The sequence below is a fragment of the Manis javanica genome, chromosome 15 (genome assembly GCF_040802235.1).
Source record: "Manis javanica isolate MJ-LG chromosome 15, MJ_LKY, whole genome shotgun sequence".
In the NCBI taxonomy this organism is placed as follows: domain Eukaryota; kingdom Metazoa; phylum Chordata; class Mammalia; order Pholidota; family Manidae; genus Manis; species Manis javanica.
In genome coordinates this window covers 70,347,092-70,369,096 of record NC_133170.1, presented here as the reverse complement: position 1 = coordinate 70,369,096, position 22,005 = coordinate 70,347,092, and the positions used below count along the sequence as shown (strand labels likewise).

The 22,005-nt window shown below is 47.9% G+C and overlaps 1 protein-coding gene across 2 annotated transcripts in view; it reads right to left on the bottom strand.

The window, feature by feature from the left end:
* RPH3A (rabphilin 3A) overlaps positions 1-17,024 on the bottom strand; it is a 90,869-nt gene extending 73,845 nt beyond the window's left edge. Inside the window, exons 1-3 of one of the 2 annotated variants that reach the window (XM_073223562.1) lie at positions 16,559-17,024; positions 16,306-16,426; positions 12,964-13,101 (exon numbers count right to left, since the gene is read on the bottom strand). The gene's annotated coding sequence lies outside the window, so the exon portion shown is untranslated. The remainder of the gene's footprint in view (positions 1-12,963; positions 13,102-16,305; positions 16,427-16,558) is intronic. The other variant, XM_073223561.1, reaches the window with a different exon arrangement.
* Between the last annotated feature and the right edge of the window lie 4,981 nt (positions 17,025-22,005).

The window sequence follows — 22,005 nt, the reverse complement described above, 5'->3', positions numbered from 1 at the left end:
GGAAGCATCTAGCACACTAGCCTTTCTGGAGTCTGATCAGATAATGAACCAGGGCTGGTAGCAAATGGGTTTCTAAGTATATTTTCAGCCTCTGGCGTCTGCAGAGCACGCTCAGAGGCAAAAGGCTTGCAGCGAGTCGGGGGTGGGTGTGAGTGGGTCCACTCGGGCCGGGCTGCTGGCTCAGTTTCTGCAATGAAATAGGTCACTGATGAGGGCTGACCTGAGGGAGTACGAATATCCTCACCTTTCAAAGCTGAGACCAAGTGAAGATTGAGTTCCCTTGGCCCTGAGGAAAGAAGGGAAAGCTTAAAGGTCATTTCTCTCTAAAAGATGAGTGGAGGCTTTCCAACTACTTCGGAGATTTTGTTCTGGTTTTGCATGGCCAGGAGCCATGTGAAAGTTGAGAGCAGAAGCTAAAGTGTCCCCAACAAGCCTTTGTGGGACCTGGGGACATAGAAGCCTGGAGTGGAAAACCAAGCTCTGGGAATGTAGAACTGAAGCCCACAGGAAGCACCGTGTTGAGGGTCTGAATTTGGAGGCAAGAGGGGGAGGAGGTGACGCTTGGCTCCTTCAACAGCCACTTCACCTGGCACTTCCACAATACCTCCAGAACCTCTCCTCCATAATTACTTCTCCTATGAAGCCGACCTGTAATTAGCTTCGGGCTGTAAAGTAGCTAGATCCGTCCAACTCTGACCCTTGCTAGCCTGGGACCTTAGGCAAGCTCTGCACTTCACTTTCCTTGTCTGGAAAATGGGGGTTATAATCGTATCTTCTCCTCAGGGCTGATGGAAGGATTGGAAGAAATGAGGCATGTAGAGCTCCTGGCATGGTGCTGGCCCACATTAAATGCTTGGTAACTGAGAATTCTCATTTAGAAATCATTCTAGTAGGAAATCCTCGTGGGCAATCACAGCCTGAAAGTTTGAATTTATAACCATCTCTAGCGTTTTCTGCCTTCAGCTCCTTGTGTCAACCTTTCCCCTCCCAGCTATGATAATCTCTGAACAGAGAAGCCTCAGTATGCTTTTAAATTCATGGATGGTGAGTGAGTCGGTGGCCTGAGTTCCCCAAGATGACAGAAAGGGGCATCCAGGCAACCAGAAGGAAGTGGGTAAGATCTGCCAGTAGGCCTGACCCTCCCAGAGACCCTCCTGTTCCCTGACGGCTGCATAGCACTCTGACACCTTGTGGGTAAAACTGTAACATTTCCAGAATATCTCCCCTGGCTTTACTGCATTTGCATATCCTCATGGGTGGAGAGAAGTTCGTCTCCCCATCAATGGGTAATTACCTGGGCAACTGAGGGTGTGTCTGAACCTGAGAATTTATAGAGAGGGTCTGGCTTGCTTCTTCAGGAGCAGAGGAGAGAGATGGCCCTGGACTGCAGTTTGTAAGCAATAAACGGATTTTAAAGTTTATTTCTCCCTTCGACTGATTTCGGTTTAGAGATATTTTGTCCTGGGATTTCCTCTCCCCGGACTTACACACCCTACAAAGGTTTCACAAGAGCATCTCTTTAGCTCCATCATTTCCTTGCAAGTCACATAAGATGGGAGGGTGAAGGCCCACTTTGCAGATGCCGAAAATGATGACACACGGGGTGACGTGCCTCAGCAAAGGCACGCCGGTGGTAAGCAGACGGCTGCCTTGGAACAAAGGGCCACATCCCCGCCTGTGCCCTGGAACCATGGCAGGGGCGGATCCGACGCAAACCCACTAAGGAAGGTCCTCATGGTGGCACCCATGTCATACTTTTTGGAAGTCCTGGTGATTGTAATGTGCAGCTGAGGAGGAGAATCCCCAGTTAGAACCATGTGCCCCAGTCCACACTCTTTTCAGTTTCCTTTCCTCCTGTCAGTGCATCTTGAACTTGAATGTGCATCAGAGCCACCAGGAGGGCTCAGGTAAGCAGACTGGTGCCCACTTCCCAGCTCCAGGGTTTCTGAGTCAGGAGGTCTGGTACACAGCCCAAGAGTCTGCACATCCAGAGAAGTTCCAGGTGACCCTGATTGCGCTGATATGGGGAACACACACTGAGAACCACTGCTTTATGCGATGCTGGAAAAACGGAACCCAGGAGACCAATTTCCTGGTTCCCGGTTTCCTATCTGCTGGCATCATTCTCTTGCCCTGAGTCAGAGCAAATCACTGGGGTGTGCGGTTCAATGTTACCAGAAATCAAGGAAGGCCAGGGGGAGGCTGAGAGCTTTTGGACTTTTCTTTCTCTTGTTTCTCTCCTTTTAAAAGTAATCCACCACCTAAGAGGCTGTCCCTGAGCATTTGCTGCTTGCTCCGCACAGGGCCCAAAGCCTTCGCCTGCATTGCAGGTCTTCTTAAATATTGAATAACTCTGCTGCTCCGCCAGCTGCCGCGGCCAGCGCCGAGACAATGTGGATATTGACCAAGTCTTAATGTGATTAAGTTTAAAAGATGGGACTGCTGAGCTGGTTTTATAAAAGGCCTTCACTTTCTTCCCCATCATCACAATCTCTGCTGCCTCAACACCTTCCCTGTCCCTCCCTGGCCCCTCTTAGGATTTGGGGATTGTTTCCCTTTTGCTGTTTTTGCTGTTTAATGAGTTAGAGCAGCCTGGGGAGTGGCTCAGGTTTTGAACAAGAGCAAGAAGCATTAGACTGACCCTGTCACCATTCATCCAACAAAAACTTACTGAGCACCTACTGTGTGCTAGATGCTGTGGGATACAGTGCACTAAGCAAACAGTGGTAAATAAAACAAATATTCCTGTCCTGGTGCAGCTGACATATGCAGGGAGATACTACACAATGAGCAAAACAAATATGTGATACAGTAAGATGGTGTGTCACACGGTGCTAAGTGTGAGGGAGAAATATGAAACAGAGGAGGAGAAGGTAAGATTTGGGACTGTGGGTGCAATTTTAATACGATGATCAGAGAGGCTTCCCTGGGAAGGTGATGTTGAAAAAAGACTAAAAGAGGCACAGCAGTGGGCAGAGGGTGGGAAGGATTAACAGGACCCTTTCTCAAATGTTGAGGTCTGAGATTTCATCATCGCCATCATCACCATCAGAATAAAATTAACTAGTGTTTCTTGAGCACCTCTTATGGGCCATGCCTGTTCCAAGCAAAGACTATGTATACTGACCTGTTAAATTCTCAAGACAACCCAGTGAGGTAGAGGCTATTGTTATCCCCATTTTCCAGATGAGGAAACTGAGGCATCTGGAGGTGGTAATTTGCTCAAGGTCACACAGCAGCTGGGATTTAAACCCTGGTAGGCTGGCAATTCTCTGTACTTCCTCCCCACTCCTCCTCCAGCTCTCACCATGCACACATACAGGGGGTTCACTGGAGAACAGAGTACCTCCCTTGTTGGTGTCCCCTGACCTCCTCCTTTCCGGGGATTTGGGGCTGTAAAGAGAGTGAGGCCTGGGGGCCTGGGTCAGTACACAAAGCTCTTTCTGGGTCAGTTTAGAGTACTTGTCAAATCTCCTTATGTGAATCCTGTGCTGCAGCTAGGGAGGCCTTTCCAAAACAGATCAGACTAAGTCATCCTTTCGCTTGTGAAAACAGAATTGCTCTCAGAATAAAGACAAGTTGCCATACCATGGCCCCCTAGGTACCACCAACCCCATCTTACACTGGGCTTCCCTTTGTGTTCCAGCCATGCCACCTTTCTCTCAGGTCCTTGAATGCCACCCCAGGGCCTTTGCACATGCTGTTCTCACTGCCGTGAATATTCTTTTCTCCTCTCTTTACCTGGCTAACTCCTATTCACCCTTCAGTGCTTGAGTCACATATCACTCCCTCAGGGAAGGCCTTCCAGATTAGTCAGGTTTCTTTACGATTTACTCTCATAGATCTGTGTTCTGCTCTTTAGAACTCTTGTCTCAGGTTCTAATTATATATCCATATGCATGATTACTGATTCATGTCTCCCTCCTTGAAAGGAAGTACAAGATCCAAATTGTTTTCTGCTATATTCTAGCACTGACATGGTGCCTGGCAAATACCATAAATAACCAACTAGAAGATAAGGATCTCCCAAGCAAATATTCCTCAGAAAACAGAAATGCACCTTCTATCCAAGTCCTTAAAATGCTTTCCACACTGTCCAATGTCTCTCATCGTATCTCTCAATTTACATCATCTTGAATAACAAAATGGTTTAAGTAAATTCTTTGAAACTTTTCACTCATCAGACAACTCCAAACAGTATCTCTTCCTCTTCCCATTCTTCAACAAAAGGTATTTGTAGTAGATGACTTTTATTAAAGTCATAAGACTTTCCTTATTTTTCTGGTTTGTTCACTATTTTTACATATGGGTCAGTGGCAGAAAAAAGATAGTTTTATGGATTGATTGATTATTTTACATAATATGTGATTTTAAGTATGTATGTAATACACTGAATGAATCAAATATTATACATGGACATTATAAATATCATAATAAATATTATACATTTGGCCCTCTCATCTACAACCATATAGGTTTTTGTTTCCTTTCTTCTAGTTCCTAACAGGTTATTTATTTAAGTCAGTCTAGTAAAACGTTGTACGGGAGGCAGAGGAATTGATCATTGTCTTGGGGAATTGGAAATTGAAGGTCCACCTTGGATTTGGGGTTATCTGACCTACATGGCAGTAGATGGTCAATAAATACTTATCAACTGAATGTCTTAGTAATTGTATGTTGGTTGAGGGGGCCCAAAATCACACGGCAGAGGAGATCTGGCATTCACTTCTGAATTATCCCCCTAATAAAAACTAACTTGGACTTTAGTCTCATGCAGTTACTTCTTAATGTGCTTTTAATTTTTAAGGATCAAGCCCTGTCTTAGGAATTTTATTTCTGCAGTTTGGCTCCAAAAGGCAAAATGATCAGGAGAAGCAGGGGTCAGATCCAAGTTAGCATCAGGGAAGGCGAACATGTTAACCGAACCTGTCCAGTGATGCACAGGAGGCCTCTGCGGGTGCTGCGCCCCCCACACCAGAGGCCCACTGCACAGGGCATGCTGCAGATTCATCCACCCTCAAGAGCAGAATTCTTCCCAGAACAACCCAGGGGACTGGCTGCAACCAAGGAAGCTCCTTACACTGCAGATTCCGGGGCACACCCCAAACCTTCTGAATGAGAATTTCCAGGGATGGCCCTTAAGAATCTGCATTAAAAAAATATCCCCATGAGATTCTTGCACACACTAAAATTTGATAATCCCTGAAGTTGTCTGGACACAATTAGCTCCCAGACATTTGGATTTCTCACGTGGGTAAAATTCCCTTCCCAGCTGAAGGGGCGTCCCTTGAACTGTCAACTTGTTTTGTTTGGCTGTTATTTTTACCTGCCAAGGAAGGGAACTAAAAATAAAAATAAAAAAAGAAAGAAAGAAACTATCACCAACTATTTCCAATGTTTCATTTTAAAGGATATATTTGAATAGTAAGTGAACAGAAAAGACATAATGTCAGGCTAAAGGAAAATCTGTCTTAGGGGAATCGAGTTGGCAATATTTTGCCCATCTGTAAATGCCTGATTTTCCTCCTTCCACCAGGGCTGGTGACCTTTGTTACAGACCAGGTCTGATTTTGGGAACCACTTGCATAAGTGGCCTTTGAGAGCCTTCCAAAATTAGGAAGATCCAAAGATCTGAGAACAAGTTGGTATTGGCAGCTAAGAAATAACAACAGTGGTGGTGATTACAGTGTCCTGGAACTCTGCCTGTATGAACCCATTTGATCCTTAGGAGAACCTACAAAATATGTAGTATGAACAGCACCCTCATTTTACAGTTGGAAAAGCTCAGTACTGGAAGCTTTGGTAACTGGCCAAATCTGCGCAGCTAGAAAGAGGTGAAGCGGAGATTTGACCCAAGAAGTCTTGCACTCCCAGTGCTCAGCCCCCAGCTGCTGTGCTATACTCCCGACACGTCAGTGCCTGGCACACACACACCCTGGGCTTGAACCAAACACCTGATGGGGCTAAAGAGCAGAGACCCTAGAGGTTTGCCGATGGCACATGCAGGGGAGTGGGGACAGAAACTGGGGAGGAGGGTCCCCACTTCCCAAAAAGTATAAGAAGTTGCTTACAGAACCCTGTTTGTTTACCCTGGAGCTCCCCAACTCCCCCGTGGGGCAGCAGCCACCTGCTGGGGGCCCACCCTGTGGGGAGAGTACATTGCAGGGGGGCCAGGGGTTCTGTGGCTCAGAGAAGGTATGGCATCTTCCGGCACCCACCTGGAAGTGCTCACAGCTCCAGAAGCTGGGGCCCATCAGGAAGGATCCTGAGGCCACCAAATCAATAGTTTGCTTTTTTCCAGCCTGTCTGCGACTGTCATTTTGTCACTTTATGTCAGATTTACGCTTTTGTCATTGGCCTGGTGGACCTGTTATGTTTTGGAGCTCTGTGGTCTGGCCATTGCCATCCCTGAAAAATAAACCTTTTTCTGGTCCCTTTTCCTTGTGACCTTTGGGAAATTGGTTCACCTCTACGGGGCTTCCTTCCTTCATTTATAAATGGAAGTAGTAATTCCAACTCTCCCCTTCAGAAGGTTATTGTGAAACAACATTGGCTCTAGAAGTAATTTTAAAAAAAATTAAGTCCTATACGGTAATAAACAGCCAACATGTATACATCATACCATGTACTGGGTGCCTGTGTACGCATTAACTCATGTAATCCTCACAACTCCTACAAGGGAGGTGCTGTTCTAATTCCCATCTTACAGGTGAGTAAACTGAAGCCAGAGAGGCCAAGTAACTTGCCCAAGGTCACCAGCTGGCAATGAGCCCAGCCAGAATTCCAAGGAGGTCTGGAGGCAGCAGCTGTGCCTCTAACCACTGAGCATGCTGCCTCCTTCTGATTAGCACGGCCCAGTCCTTTACTTGAATGGCATTCATGCTTTAGATCCAAGCCAGGGGTTGCTGAAGACCAGAGAATCCATTTCTGTGGAGATTCATATTTTAAAAAGATAATCTAAGTTGCTTGATCTTTACAAAACAGTTCTCAACAATAAGTGAAGCAGTGATTATCATCTCATTTTCTGAGCAGAAGAATGACACCCTGGGAGATTCATTTCCTTGCCATGAAAATTCAGTATTTGGCTTTCATGTCCAAAAGGTCCAGGTTTGAGTCCCTGATCTACCCTTTACTGACAGCGAGCATTCGGGAAACTGGGACTTCCCTGTCTATCGCCTCAGAGTCCTGGTCTGCAAAATGGGCATAATGTCTACCTCTCAGGGTTTTGTGAGGTTTCAAAGAGATCACTCAAGTAATTACAGCGCAGGGTCTATAGCTCCCAGAACTGTTCTGGGACTCGGTGGACAAGCCTCTGGTTCATTCACCTCCCGTATGAAACCACAACCCCGGATACAGCTACTGTGCAGCATGGCTGGACTTGAACCCAGCTGGAGGGACACTTAGCTCAGTGGTCTTTCTAGCAGGAGTGTGATGAAATGCTGAAAGCAGGTGGGAAGCCCCAGGGCACTGGAGTGGAAATCTGAGGCCACACTTGCAGTCTGTGTCACCCAGAAATCAGAGCCCCATGGCGCCCCAGTGGGGACAAGGCTCCCATTCCAAACCTGCTGCCATGACAACAGAGGGAGGCTTCTCCAGGGCTTGAGGCTGCTCCACCCCGGGGCCTTGGAGCGCCCCTGGGGGCCTTTCTGGGTGTTTGAGGACCCCCACTACCAGCTTCTGTAGCATTTCCCTCTGATTGTGTGCAGGGCCACGATGAGCCTTTCTGCTGCCACCAGACTATTTCCAGAGGCTACAACAGTGTTAGAGGAGGAACCCAGGCCCTGGGGAACACGTGGTTTGAGTGGCTGACTCGGGAACAGAACCAGGGTCTCTCCACATAGATGGGGAAATGACCTCTCAACGGGGTGGGCATTGTCTCAACTCAGCCATGAAACTTCTCGCCAACACATATACACACAGCAGGTAGATTCAACAGAACATGGAAGGGATAAAAACACTGATTTATTCATCCCCCTGCTCACAGGGTGCCATTTAAAAATGAGTTTTATTACATAAAGCATGTCATGCATCAGCTCATTTCACTCTCAACAACCTTACAAAATGAGTACTATTATTTTCCTCATTTTACAGAGGAAGAAACTGAGTTTCAGAGAGGCAAAGTCACTTTGCTGCAGCCACACAGCCAGTGGTTATTACAGTTCTGATTCAAACCCAGATCCACCTGGCTCAGACCCCACGGACTTGACCACTGACTCCCTCTGCATCCCCTTAGGGCCTATCATCATGAGCTGACACTCAGTGTTTGTTAAGCAAGCAATCAAAAGCTAAACAATCAAACATCTGCCTGAACCTCCCAAGTGACTATTAAATGTCTATTAAAATGAGTCTTTGTGTCCTGAGAGAACCCCGGCTAGCCAGTGCGGGGAAAGTCCCAGGAATGTTCCAGGTAGCTGGAGGGAAACTAACATGATTTAAGAAAATGGGCTAAATACGGGGGATTTAAGCTTTGGAGTACAGCAACAATTAGGGGCAAAGGATTAGACATGCACCTTCCAATATGGAAGGATCTTAAAAACATGGTGCTGAGTGGAAAAGGTAAGAAACAATGAGATGGAAGGCAGCATCCCTTTATATAAATTAAACCCACATGTTTTGAAGGTGCATATACAAACAGAAGAGATGCCCATTGAACGGAACAGAGGGTTGTCTATGAGGAGAGGAGGTGGGGTATGGGGATAAAAGAGAATAAATAATGAGAAGTTGAGAATTAGGCTTGCAAGGATCAATGACAGTCATGTGCTAGGAAATGAAAAAGAATAACTCAGCTCTCGGGGCCTTGTGCCAAAGCAAAAATTCTGTGCTAATCTACCAAGCAGATGAGTTCTCTGTGGAAAACTGAGAAGCTACAAATGAGGCTCACATTATCAGCCTCCTCCTCACATTATCAGAAGCACAATCGGAAGCAAAGCCCCCTCCTGGTCACCACCATGTGAGCACTGTTTATTTCTCCCTGGGGATTGCTCCCCAAAGTACTTAGGCCCTGCTCAGAAGAAGACACGTGCAGAACCCCCTGCAGATAATACACAGACTGCCCTGGCCAGAAATCCCTTCCAAGGGACAAAAGAGGAAAAAAAATTCTAAACGAACAGCAGCAGTCCCTTTCTGAGAGCAAAGGAAGTGTGGTCTGCGCGTTGCATGTTCCCGCTCCAGGGGCTGCCCCTGGAGTGGGTGTGCTTGTGTCCCTTGGCGCATGCCCAGTGCTGATGTTTCCCACCGGCCAGGGCCAGCTGGCTCTGTAAAACACAGGCAGGTCTCTAAGGATCAGAGGAAAATCTGTGAACACCAGAAGCTCATGTCTTCCATCCTGTTCAATAGCCTTTCCCATCCCCATGCCCACAAATGCCCAATCTGCAAACCTCTGGGAGAAAGACTTGGCCAGACACCCCAGCCTGACCTGGCGGCAGCAGTCACTCCAGTGGCTTTGTTGTCTTCGCCAAGTTCCGATACCCTTCTTAACGCTGGCAGCTTAGTTCCACCATGGCTCATGGGAGAAAAATCCCCAAACTGCTGCCCTTTCCTTTGGGCTGAGGGGGCTGGCACAGTTTAGCCAGCACAGAAGGGGCATTTGCAGGTTTCCTTGAAAGGCCCCCTCACTCAGCACACCCTGTTGGTATTGCCTCTTGACCACCGGCCTCTGGTTGGAGCCAAGGGGCTGCCAAACCACTGCCAGGAACATGTGCTGGCCCCTGGGAGTGGGCCAGGCCTGGCTCCTCCCTCACTCCCACACAGGATCCATCAGTAAGACCTGTCTGCACTGCTGCAGGGTACACTCCACATCTGGCCGTCTGCTTGACCTACCTCTGTGTGCCTGGGAGGTCCTCATGCTCCAGACCCAGGACACCAGGGCTGCGAAGGGCTTCAGAGACCACTGTGTCCCTCCTGAGTAGGAGGGCAGCAACTCACCCAGAGAGCCACAGCCCTGGCCTTTTGAAAGCTCTGCAAAATGCCAAGCATTTGACTTCGAGGTAAGGTGGCCAACTCATCCTGGGGTTGCCCAAGCCTTTCCCATTTTAACACCCCAAGTCCTGCATGTCAAGAGCCCTTCAGTCCCAGGTAAGCCAGGACAGTTGGTCACCCAACTTGGAGACCTCACTTGAGTCTCAGGGACTCACAAATGCCTTCCCTTCACAAGCCACTGTGGCATGTCTGCATGGATGAGATTCAAGGTGAGATGAGGAAGCCGGAGCTAAGGGAGGAAGACAGAGAGTGGGAGAAAAGGAAAGAGGAGGCTGGTGGCAGGGAGACAGGAGAGGCGGACAAAGAAAGGGAATTTTAGAAGGGTAGGGCAGATGAGGGAGGGCTTGGGGCTGGAGAGGGGCAGAGACTTAGAGACACAGGGCTCAGTGACAGAGGAAAAAGCAGACAGGTATGGGGGACAGGGACAGGGGCAAGGAGGGAGGCGGGACAGGCTGTGGGACGGAATGGACCACACAGATACTTTTTGTCAGCATCCCCCAGGGAAGGCTTCCCAGTGCACTTAGAGAAGCCATCCCTTCCAAGCAGCCACAGAATGCCATCCCGCCATCGATGGCTGGCACCGAAACCTGCTTATATAATCTCTATTCTCCACTGAAAGCTGCTTCCATTCACAACTTACTGCTTGTCACTGTGTAGGTGCATTAAAGAGGGAAAGAAGGAAAGAAAGAAAAATGAAAGAAAAAGCAGCTGAATGAACTCAGATTACATTGAGAGATGATGTTTTTCCCTTGGCTTTCCGAATAGATCCTGCACAAACCACACATCATGATGCTGTCAGATGAGTTTTCTCCTGCTGATTAATTGCAGAGAGGTGGGCAAAAACCCCAGCTTCCTGAGGCATGTTATCTTACTCACTAACTAGATTACTAGAGCAGAGTCTGACACAGCTCCATTACAATGAGATTTAAGCGTGCATTATGTCATTAAAACTAATGACAGCAAGACAATTACTTCGAGGAAAGCACGGTGACATTGCATACAGCAGCCTGGTGTCTTGGCACTGCTGGTTCCCACATTTTGCCGGCCCAAATGGGTAGCTGAGTTGGACTAAGAAGAACCATCTCTGTTCCCTCCAGCCCCAAAGGCCTGGCCAGGCTGAAGGGCTGATCATTGCCTCCTTGCCACTGAGCCATCTGATAACCTAAGCCCGTTGGTCCTGCCTGAGAAAGAAGCGGCTCCTGGCCTGGAGCCAACCCTGCTGGGTCCTGCTTGCCCTTCTATAGGAAACTGAGGGATTCAGATGCAGAAATGGTGGGGTACGTGCTATAAGGCAACAGGCCTGATTCTTATCCTGCAGACCACTTGGAGGAGGATGGGCAGCGGAGGGAACCTTGGCAAAAAGCCTGAGGCTTACAGCACACCTAGAACTGTTAAAACTAACACCTGTAAAAGTGTTATGCATTTCAAAAAAGCTCTTTTACCTATAACAGTGGAGGCTTGTGAAAACACAGGTCCCAGGGCCCTGCCCTCAGCGTTCCTTTTGGAGCAGGTCTGGGGTGCAACAAGAATTTGCCTTGAGTTTTCTTGGGTATCAAGGGCTTTTTCACTTGTGAATACAGCAACATTTGCCTTTCTCTGTTTTTGTCCTCTCTTTTACCTGCAAGCTTAGTATGTGCAGACTCCACTACCCACTTCCAAAAAGCTCTCCCCACACTTTCCAGAAGGGACCTGCCAACTCCTTCTCACTAAAGTGTAAATGGCTAATAAGGCTGGATGCATTATCCCACCCTAAAGTATCTGCTCTTTGCCCAAGAGCAAAACTTTAAGACAAAGAATGAAACCCAAATGATGGAATTTAAGGTATTAGTGGGCTGCATGAAAACACCCCAAAAATAAACCCTCTTTGTACCATCCCCCAAGAGGTCACATTTTGTAGGCAGCCACTTGTGTTTTCTAAATCCCAAAAGGAATTGTTGTCACCAATTTATTCCCAATACCCACCCCCACTCCCAAACAGGTATGCCATAAGCTCTCAATAAATGTGTGACACATGAATAAATGTCCATGAGCACTCTGGCAGGAGGAGAGGCTTGCTCTTTGCCTGTAGCAGATCCGAGATGAAAACTAAGTCCACCCAAACTCTTTACCAATGACTCATCAAAACCAACAAACACTAAGTGCCTCCTGCATGCAGACTTCTGGCCGGAACCCAGACCACATGCACCTCCCCAGATTGACCTGTCCACTAGTCAACCAACTGAGGTTTCATTCATTCCCTGAGTCATTCATTCATGCCATTCATTGCAGAGCCCAGACTCCAAAAATGGCCCGTAAGGATCTTGCCTGGTAGCACAGGAGCACCATGGCAGGGAAAGCTCCCAGGAAAAACCCACAGGTTCAGAGCTGGTGAGTTGGGATGATTCAGCAAATCCTCCCAAGGATTTAGAGAAACAAAATATTCAGGGTAGTCAGTAGGATTTCTCCTCCTGGGCCTTTCCTCTAGGGGTTGCCCACTACACTCACTGTGGCCCCTCTCCTCAGAGCCTCACAGGCTTTAGGAAAGGAAGTCATTATGCCCAGTGCACAGATGAAGAAACTGAGAACCTCAAGCAACTGAACAAAAACTACAGAGGGAGTAAGTGGAGCTGGAAGTCCCCCATCGCCAAGCCGTGTCTCCTCTCTCCCAGGCCCCGGAGCTGTACAGCTGGCCCGGAGGCCTTGCCTTCCTCTACCTCACCCCACTCTTGCTCCAGTCAGGGTGATCACACTGTTCCCATCACAAGCATCTTCCCCATCGCTGACATTTATTGGATACTTACTCCGGGCCAGGCTCAATCAACACTAAGCACTTTGCAAGCATTAACCCTTAAAATTCTCACAATTCTTCTATTATCCTCACTTTACAGATGGAAAATTGAAACCCAGAGAGGTGAAGTGACACAACTACAAAGTGCCAGAACCCAAGATCTAAACCTGAGAGATCTATTTCCAGAACCCACACTTTTAGCCACCATGCCATATTACCTTGATATACTTAATGAGGAAACAGCCTCAGAGGGGTGAAAGGTCTTGCCTGAAGTCACACAGCAAGGAAGCATTGGAGTCAGAATTTGAACTCAGGTCTGGCTCTCCCAGAGTCCCACACTGCAGCTCCTCAAATAACTGGTTAAGGAGACAAATGGGTGGGGAATAGGAAGGAAGGGGGCTATTTCTGTGGTGCCTCCTTCGATCTCCCAGCACGTCAAGGATCTCCATCCTGGGTGGCAGCTGAATAATTTAAGTTCATCGGCTCCAGCCTACCACTACTGGGTCTCAGATTTATATTTATCCTAGGTTACAGCCACAGTGCTTAAAGAAATATACCACACTGTTTGCTTCTCATCACTTTCACATCAACTCCTGATTTGTCTGCATTTAAGACCAGCTCCCCACCCAAAGGGGATACAGAGCAGAAGACAGGTCCATGTGTCATGGTGTTTTTATTAGAAAGTAACAAACTCTCTATAACCCACAGAGAAAGAAAGATAAAGAGTAAATACCACATCCTACAAATAAACCCCAAGAGCAGCCAGAGTGCAGAGTGCACAGCCATGGACAGGCAGCCAGGATGTGCAGGGGCCGTAAGAAAAGGGAAGAGGCAGAGCGAACTGGTGGGACTGGCTTTTGGGGCCACTCTTTTGGAATTGCAGAATCTCTGATCACTTGCTGGTCTCTGAGCCACCAGCAAGAAGGGAAATGCCCACCGCTATGCTTCCAGACCACAGCACAGGCTGAAGAGGCATTGATGAATGCTCCCCTACTCCTGCATCCTGGGGGCCATGGGGCCTGCCAGAGCCAGGAACGAGGGGAAGATGCCTTGTCTTCATGATGGTAGATTCGTATGTTGCTGTGACATTACTTACTGTGTGGTCTTGGGCAATTTGCCTTCCCTCTCTGGGCCACCTAAAGGGGTCAAACTAGATCAGAGGTTCTGAACTTAAGGTGCTCAATTGGGCATTAGAGAGGGTCCATGAACCCCTGATAGTGTGTTTGTGTGCATATGCATCTTTTCATAGCGGAGGTTCTCAGAAGGCTCCTTGCTGCCACCCCCGGGGTAAGTCTCTATAGGGCTTTCAAGTGTTGCAAAGTCTGTACATGTATGTATCTAAAGCCACAAATAAAGTAGATTCCTCTCTAGCTGAGCACAGGATTCTAGGAACTTAGCAAAGTTCTCACAAGAGAACCCCATTCTGTTCCACCCCAAATAGGACCTACTCAACACACGATAAATTCCCAAATGCAGTGCTAACCTTTCCTAGAACATGCATGCACATGCACACCTATCGCAAAGACACAGAACCTCAGAGCTGGAAGGGACCTTGGAGTCTCCTAGACCACTCATTCATTGCACATATGGGGAAACTGAGGCCCAAAAAGGGGAGGCACAGCTGGAGATGGAATCCAGGTTTCCTCATCCAAGTCCAAAGCTCTTTCCAGAAGCTTCTGTTTCACTCTTCCTGGTGCACCACAATGCACCATTTCAAATGTGATGGAGAGGAGGAAGGGCAGCCTTTTGGATCTTGGCCACCCCTGAGGAAGCGAGGCTGGGAAGCAGTGAGGAGATGTTTAAAAAGCACCCACATGTGAACAACCCAGCCCCAGCTACTTCTGCCAGGCTGGCATGCACTACATGGCTGAGACAGTTGTTAAAATATTAAAATACTCCCCTACTGTTGCACTGAGGACCCCATGTTTCCCTTGATACAGGAGTTTCCCCTGAACTTCCCCATAATCCAGTGATTAAAGGGTTAACATTCAGCACAGCAGGGGACTCCTAAGATCCCCCACTCCAGAGTCCCAGATATGGTCCAATTTGACCAATTTGTGCCAAAGCTCAAATATTTTTAAATATCACCCATGGCCAGATCTTGTGGCTCTTGATTTGAGCCAAATTTCCTTGCATTCATCATTTACACTTGAGACTTCCCAGGCAGAAAACTAAGGCAACTTCCTCCTCAAGGTCACCCAACAAGGGAAGCCTGGGATTTTGAGGACCAAATCATTGGCACTAACCACAGAGCAGCCCTCCCCTTCTGATTCACATGCTCTGCCTCAGCAGGCACATGCCCCAGGATTTTGGCGTCCCCACTTGGCTCTGGGGTTGGAGAAAATGACTGAGTGGGCCCTGCTTACATTTCAGGCTCTCCAGTCTCTGGGGCTGATGTTTCATTCCTCCCACCTCCAAGAACAAGAATCTAAAGAGAAATCCTTTGGGGCGCAGGAGCCTGAAGTGGCCCCTAAGATAATAGTGAAGATGCTAAAAATAAGGATATTCATTTCCAGAAAGGTAGATGCAATCAAGCAGCAAACAAAGAGAATCTCCTTTTGATGGGTCATAGATCAGCAGCAAAGGCATTTTAAAATTAAATGTGAGCTTTTGGATTCAGTTACAAGGGACACTTACTTCCCTCTCACTAACAGGTTGGTTCAGGATCCCATCAGGATCTCAGATAAAGAAACTAGAGCAGGCTACGGTTTGCCCTGGAACAGATGGGAAACTGGAGCCTGGAGCCCTTCCCCAGAATCTGGACAAACCCTGTTCCATTCCTTCCCTACTCTGAGATGCAAGGGTGGAGTGCCTACTGGCTGGTGAGGATGCACCCCTAGCCCCATGCAATCACTTACAGGTTACACCACCTGTGAAAATAAAACATCATCTGCTCAGCAGGCAGCTCGCTGCTCCCTTGTGACCTGCCTGACCACTCATGCCAAGCAAAGTGTGGTCCTTTCATGGCTCCCAGGTCTCCCATCTCAGGAAGCTTTGAACAGTCAAGCTTGCAAAAACCACCACAATTTAACTATTCAGCCGTTCCTGGAAAACAGTACAATCTGAGCCTTGTCCTATGCAAACCTCATCTGGTGTGCCTAGGTGACTCTACACAAAAGTTAACCTTCCAATCTCAGGAGACCCTCTCCCAGCTAGCACCAATGTACCCACCCACTAGGTCAGAACACCCAAAGAACCTCCTTGCCAGGCTGACCAGCCACACAATGGGTTAATTTACTCAGAGAACTGCTGGCTACTTTCAACAGCCTCTACTGCAAAGGAGAGGGCAAATTGGGCAGAAGGCACAATTCTTATCACATTGCCTAAAACATGAGCATATTTTCCCCCCTCCCTGGGCACTGAGCCAAAATCTCTTTTGGCTTTAGGGTGCCGCTTAGGCAGTCAAACACTGCAGAATGTGGGCAAATAAACGTGATCATTCCTCAACATCCCTCCCCTCCCACCTACCCTCAATCCCACCGGTTCATGTACACACCTCATCACAACTAGAATTCCAATACCCCTAGCCCATTTGCACAATTGAGAAGAATATTACTTACCACCACACCAGAGGATTGCAGGGGGAATGGGTGAGCCAAATTCTTGCCAACTCCTCCCTTCCCTGCTGGGTGGGAAGATGCTAACTCCGGATGACTTGGTTTGAAAGCTCAGTGGAGATGCCTGAAAGAAAATTGTTCATTTGACTCTCCTACCATTCCCAGAGTAAAAGATCCAGCATGCGTGTGCACACACACACACAGACACACACACTACCCCTAAATCATATAGGAACAAGACTAAAAGAAATACCACCTCCAGAAGAGGAAAGAACTCAGACCAGTCAATAGACAAGGCAAAGACAGAGGCTCCCTCAGCCTGTCCTCCACATGGATGAAGGTTTTCACTCTGTGAGTCCTCTCTCTTCCCCTGTTCCTCTCTTTCTCTCCGTCGTCCGCGTAGGCAACTCCGGGCTGCTGGCAGTAGGCGAATCAATTGCTTCCCCAGAGCCCGATCAGCGGCTGCTGTCACCACTGCTGCAAAACCCTCTGTGAGCAAGGGAGGGGGCAGCAGATTCCCGGCGCAGGGGGTACCAAGCCTGCCTTCCACTCGTGATTTTCGTGTGAGGTGCCTGGAGAAAGAGAGACTGGAGGCCGGCGCGGGGAGAGGTTGGGCGCACCAGAGATCCCCGCTGTTGGAAACGGCAAGCCGGAGATTGGCGATCAGCACCGCGGACAGCGCTAAGATGCGGGGAGGAGGGGATGGGCGGGAAGCGAACCCTCAGGCAGCGAAGTTAAGTTATTGGATGGTTAGAGTAGAGTGGGGGAAGTCCAGGGGAGAGAAGGGGAGAGACTTCTCGGCATCACACGGTGAAGTCAGTGACAGCCTGCCTACCACACACTTGTTCTAATATCAACACTCGAGCAAAGGAGTGGTAACTGCACACCCCTTACCCTCACATGCCCCCGGACACTCCCTGCTCATGTCTGCTCAGAGAAGAGTTTGACCCCAGTGTGCGAGCCTTCGAATAACTTTTCCCCTAACAACATCAGCCCAGCAAACCTGTCCTCACCCACATTGCTGCAGATTTCTGACTTATACCTCAGGCGCCTCAGGTTTCAGGGTAAGAAAGATAAGATGCTGAGGCTTAGGAAATGGAAATTCCAAAGGGCAGGATGGTTTTGTTGAATAAGCACTTGACAGGTTTCTGGGAACCAGGTATGGCCGGCCTACGACCTTGGAAAAGTCATGTAATGTTTGCAAGTCCCATCTGTACAATGAGAATATGACTACTCAATTCTCCTGTGATAAGAAGCAAGAGATCAAAAAGCAACAATAAGAACACCCAAGTGTGGGCTGCTATGATCCCATGATCCATAACCTGTCCTACGATACAAATGTGTTGACAGAAGGAGAAAGGAATTGACAGTCAACCCAGGATGGTACGTGTTAGCCTCACCTTTCAGCATTTGTTATGAGCAAGATGAAGCTGGGAGATTATAGGTCTAAGTCAGACAATTGACCCTTGGCCAAAGACCATCCCTCAAAGATCCAGACTGGCCTTATGAAGTGCAATCACTGTATGGACAATACGCATCACTAAAGGAAATAACGTCTGAAGTGAAATAACTTCAGAAAATAACTTCACTAAAAGAGGAAATATACAAAGAGAAATTGATACCCATGGCTTCCAGGGCTCCAGATCTCAAGGGTCCTATTTCTGCTTACTGTGGGGAAAGGACAGGAAAGCTCAGACCAAGATCTGCTTAGAACTCTCCACAAAGAGGGGAACCCTCTGTACTGGGACCCTAGTCTAAAGTGTCCCACTCAGATGGCCCAGGGTGAGCTACCACTTTTGTCCCTTAATTCTCCCCTTGAAAAGCAGACATAAAATGTGAGGATCTTAGAGATCATTTAGAGCTTCACTTTAGATCATGATCATGATGGTGATGGCGGTGGTGGTCTTGGTAGTGATGACGGTGATGGTCGTGGTGGTAATTATGGCAGCTATCATTTATTGAGAACTGATCATAGGCTAACCATTATGTTAGGAACTTCACATGTATCATCTCCCTGAATCCTCACCAGGACCCTTTGAGGCTACTATTATTATCCTCATTTTGCAGATGAGGAAACTGAGACTCAAGAAATTAAGTCCTTTGTATAAGGTTACACAGTAAATGGCACAGGATTCAAACCCAGGGTTGTGTGATTCCAAAGCCTATGCTTCAGAATGTCTCTCTCTGAGTCAAGTTTAAATGCATTCTATCATTTTTTGGCAGGATGTTTTTGAATCTTTCCTGCAAAGACTCTATGCCACAAGTTCAATCCCCCAACTTTATACATCGAGAAACTGGGGACAGAGATGGGCAGTGACTTCCCTATAGCCAAAGAGCTAGGAAGTGGCAGAGCTGAGTCTGGAACTCAGGCCTTTCAGATGCCAGGCTTGTGTTCTAGTGCTTAGAACAGTGTCAGGCACATAGTAGTCCCTCCGTAAGGTCCTGAAGAGTTCAGGTGTTCAAGGAGCCCAGAGGGGGGCTAAAGTCACACAGGATGCTAGTGGCAGAATCAGAACCCAAGTAGTTCTCAGGTCTTTTGGCTTACAGTCCCAAGGAATGTGCACTCTGCCTCACAGCTTCCCTGGACATTAGGCATATGTTCTGGAAAGGTCTGTCATGAATTCAGATCTCCCTCAGGGGATGAAAATAGCTACCACCTGCTAAATGCCTAGACATCTATATGAGGTGGGTGCTATTACTGTCTCATTTTCAGATAAGAAGACCGAGTCTCTCCCAGGCAGATGAAGTGAAGTCCTGCAGCTCACACAGCCAGGGAGTGGCAGAGGCCGGGTGCAAATCCTGAGTCTGTCAGACTCTAAGGCCTGTATTTTACCACCCTGATAATTTTTTCCCAAAACAGGGTCCCTAGAGATCCCCGTGGGAGTGAAAAGGAGGCATGAGTTGCACCCACCCCAACCCTGGTTTAACTAGAGCAGTTGGGCTTTTCACTGTTTTGAATACTGGGCATCTGTCCAGGACTTCAGTGAAACAGGGCTTTGCATCAAAAATTTAAAATGATAATTTGGTTGAACCCAGAGCTCTGCACCCTCCTGGCTGATCATGCCATCTAGGAACCAGACTTGCCTTCTCAGAGGATTTTGCCGCCACCCTCCCCACCTCCCTGGTCAGCATCTCCAAACCCTCTTCTGTCCTGAGAGGTCTTCAGAACTCTCCATTCAGAGGACCAGCTGCTGCTGTGAGCTCTGACAGCTCTGCGGCAAGGAGATGCCTCGAAGCCAGACACCTCAAAGCTGAGCCCACCCATGCCCTGATCCTCACAGAGATGGAGCATTGCAAAGGGATTTCTCAGGGCTCTGGATCTAGCAAGCTGCCCTGGTCCGTTTTTGTTCCGTATAGACAGCCCGTTAAGACTCTTCATCTTCCCCATGGAGGGTGGGCAGTGACAGTGGTGGGAACAAGTAAACAACAAAAGCTGCCCATTGTGTTCTAGGTGATTCATGTGCACAGTATTGTTACTTCATCCTCACAAAATGTGTTAATATGGTAAGAGTTTTATTTCCATTTTACAGATGAGAAAACTGAGACTCAGATGCCTATAGTAACTAGCCTGAGGCCATTTAGTTCATAAGTGGTGGGGTTGGGATTTGGGCCAAGACCCTCTGAGTTTAGAATGATTATGCTATCTGGCATCCCTAATTATAATTTATTTTTGGTGCTTATTATTCCCCAGTTATTCATGACCTATAACAGTGCAATGAAGTTGTGTTACATTATTGGCCCAGTTTAGAGATGAAGAAATTAGACATGGAGAGGTGACTTGTCCAAAGTAACACAGCAAGGAAGAGTCGGGAGGGCAGGGTGAAGATTCAACAGTTGGTTTCAGGGCCCCTTGTGCTCTCCTGTCTTCTAGGAGATGGGTACTGAGATAGCCTAGGAAGAATGCTTCCATTTCACTTGGCAAGTGGGGCAGAATAATGGCCCCCAAAGATGTTCACACCCTAATTTCTAGAAGTGGTGAATATGTTACCTCACATGGCATATGGCACTTTTACAGATGTGATTAGGCTAAGGGTCTTGAGATGCACAGATTACTCCGAGTTATCTGGGTGGGCCCAGTGTGATCACATGATTCCTTGTAAGGGAAAAAGGAGGCAGGAGGGTCAGACAGGAGAGGTGATGATGGTGTATAGGACTGGGGTAAGTGGGGTGAAGATGCTGGGATGCTGGCCATGAGGATGGAGGAAGGAACTGCGAGGCAAGGAGTGTGGGCACCTCTAGAAGCTGGAAAAGGCAAGGGAAGGGATTCTCCCGGAGAGCCTCCAGGAAGAACACAGCCCTGCCGATGCCTTGATTTTAGGATTTCTGACCTCCAGACCCGTAAGTTACTAAGTCTGTGTGGTTTTAAGCCACTAAGTTTGTTGTTATTTGTTACTGCAGCAAGAGGAAACCAATACTGCCGGTTGGGCAGAGGACCCTACCATGACAAGCCCACAGCCAGTCGGCCTTAGGAATCAAGACCGAGCTTCCTCTTGGCCAGAGCACCCAATGCTTCAACCATACCACAGCCTGCTCTGAACAGTACAGTGTGTGTGCACGTGTGTGCGTGCATGCACATACCTGCACACATGTGCACACAGAAGGAGGCTCTACAAGAAAGGACTCGTGTGTAAAGCTTTAGCCCCACCACCAGGCTGTCACCGGATGGCATGGCCAGGGTACGCCATGCTTTACTCACTCCCTCCTTCTCTTCTAAGAGCCTTGAGGGAAACGCGATCATCAGGAACACAAAAGGGAAGAGATGTCACAGGACAGCTTTCCAGGAGCACAACTCATCACAAGAGATCAAAAACAGAACAAGAAGGGAGCAGAGAGAATGGAGAGCAAGAGAAAAAGAGCAAAAAAGAGAGATTTCCAGAGAATTGCCTGAGATTGGCCTATGTGCCCTGACAGATCCCTTCCCACCAGGAAAGGAGCAAGCCCATTAGCCCCCTTAGGAGAAAATGGGATAATTGCAAAGAAGACTCTGCAGGATTTGGCAAGTCAAGCTTTGAACCAAGTCAACAAGTATTATTTATTAATCAGGCAAAGCAGTTAACAGGCAAGGTACTGCTAGGGGAAAAGAATTTAGACTTCCCTTCTGGTGCTCTGACCTTGATTCTTGGCTCCCCCACTCACCAGCTGTGTGACCTGGGGTGTGTCACTTACATGCTGTGAGCTTCAGTTTACCCAGCTGTAAAATGGGACCACAACACCTCCCCACCTACCTACCAATGTGGCCTGGACGTTCCATTGAGCTAATGGATGTGAACCAGGGTCTTATACTCTAAATATCAAATAGCAGCTATTTATTAAACACCTATCGTGTGCTGGGTGCTTAACTAGATGCCTTTCTTCCTCGAGGAGCCTAGTTAAGTATCAGCCCCAAATCACCACAGGTGCTGCAGGAAGGAGCCTTGGCAGAGATAGTCTAATGAAATGGCTAAAAGGCCAGGCTTTAGGGCAAGGCTGCCTAGGTGCCAGTCCAGTTCTGCCACATACAAATGGTGAGGCCTGGAGGAAGTTACTAAACTTCTCTGTGCCTCAGTGTCTCCATCTGTAAAGTGGGAGATAATAACAGTACCTCTTCATGTGGCTCTCATTGGAATCACATTAGGCAGTATACATGGAAGCACTTAGAACAGTGCCTGGCACATAGAAAGCCCTATGTGCATTATCTTTATTTATAATCGTTGCTATCATGAT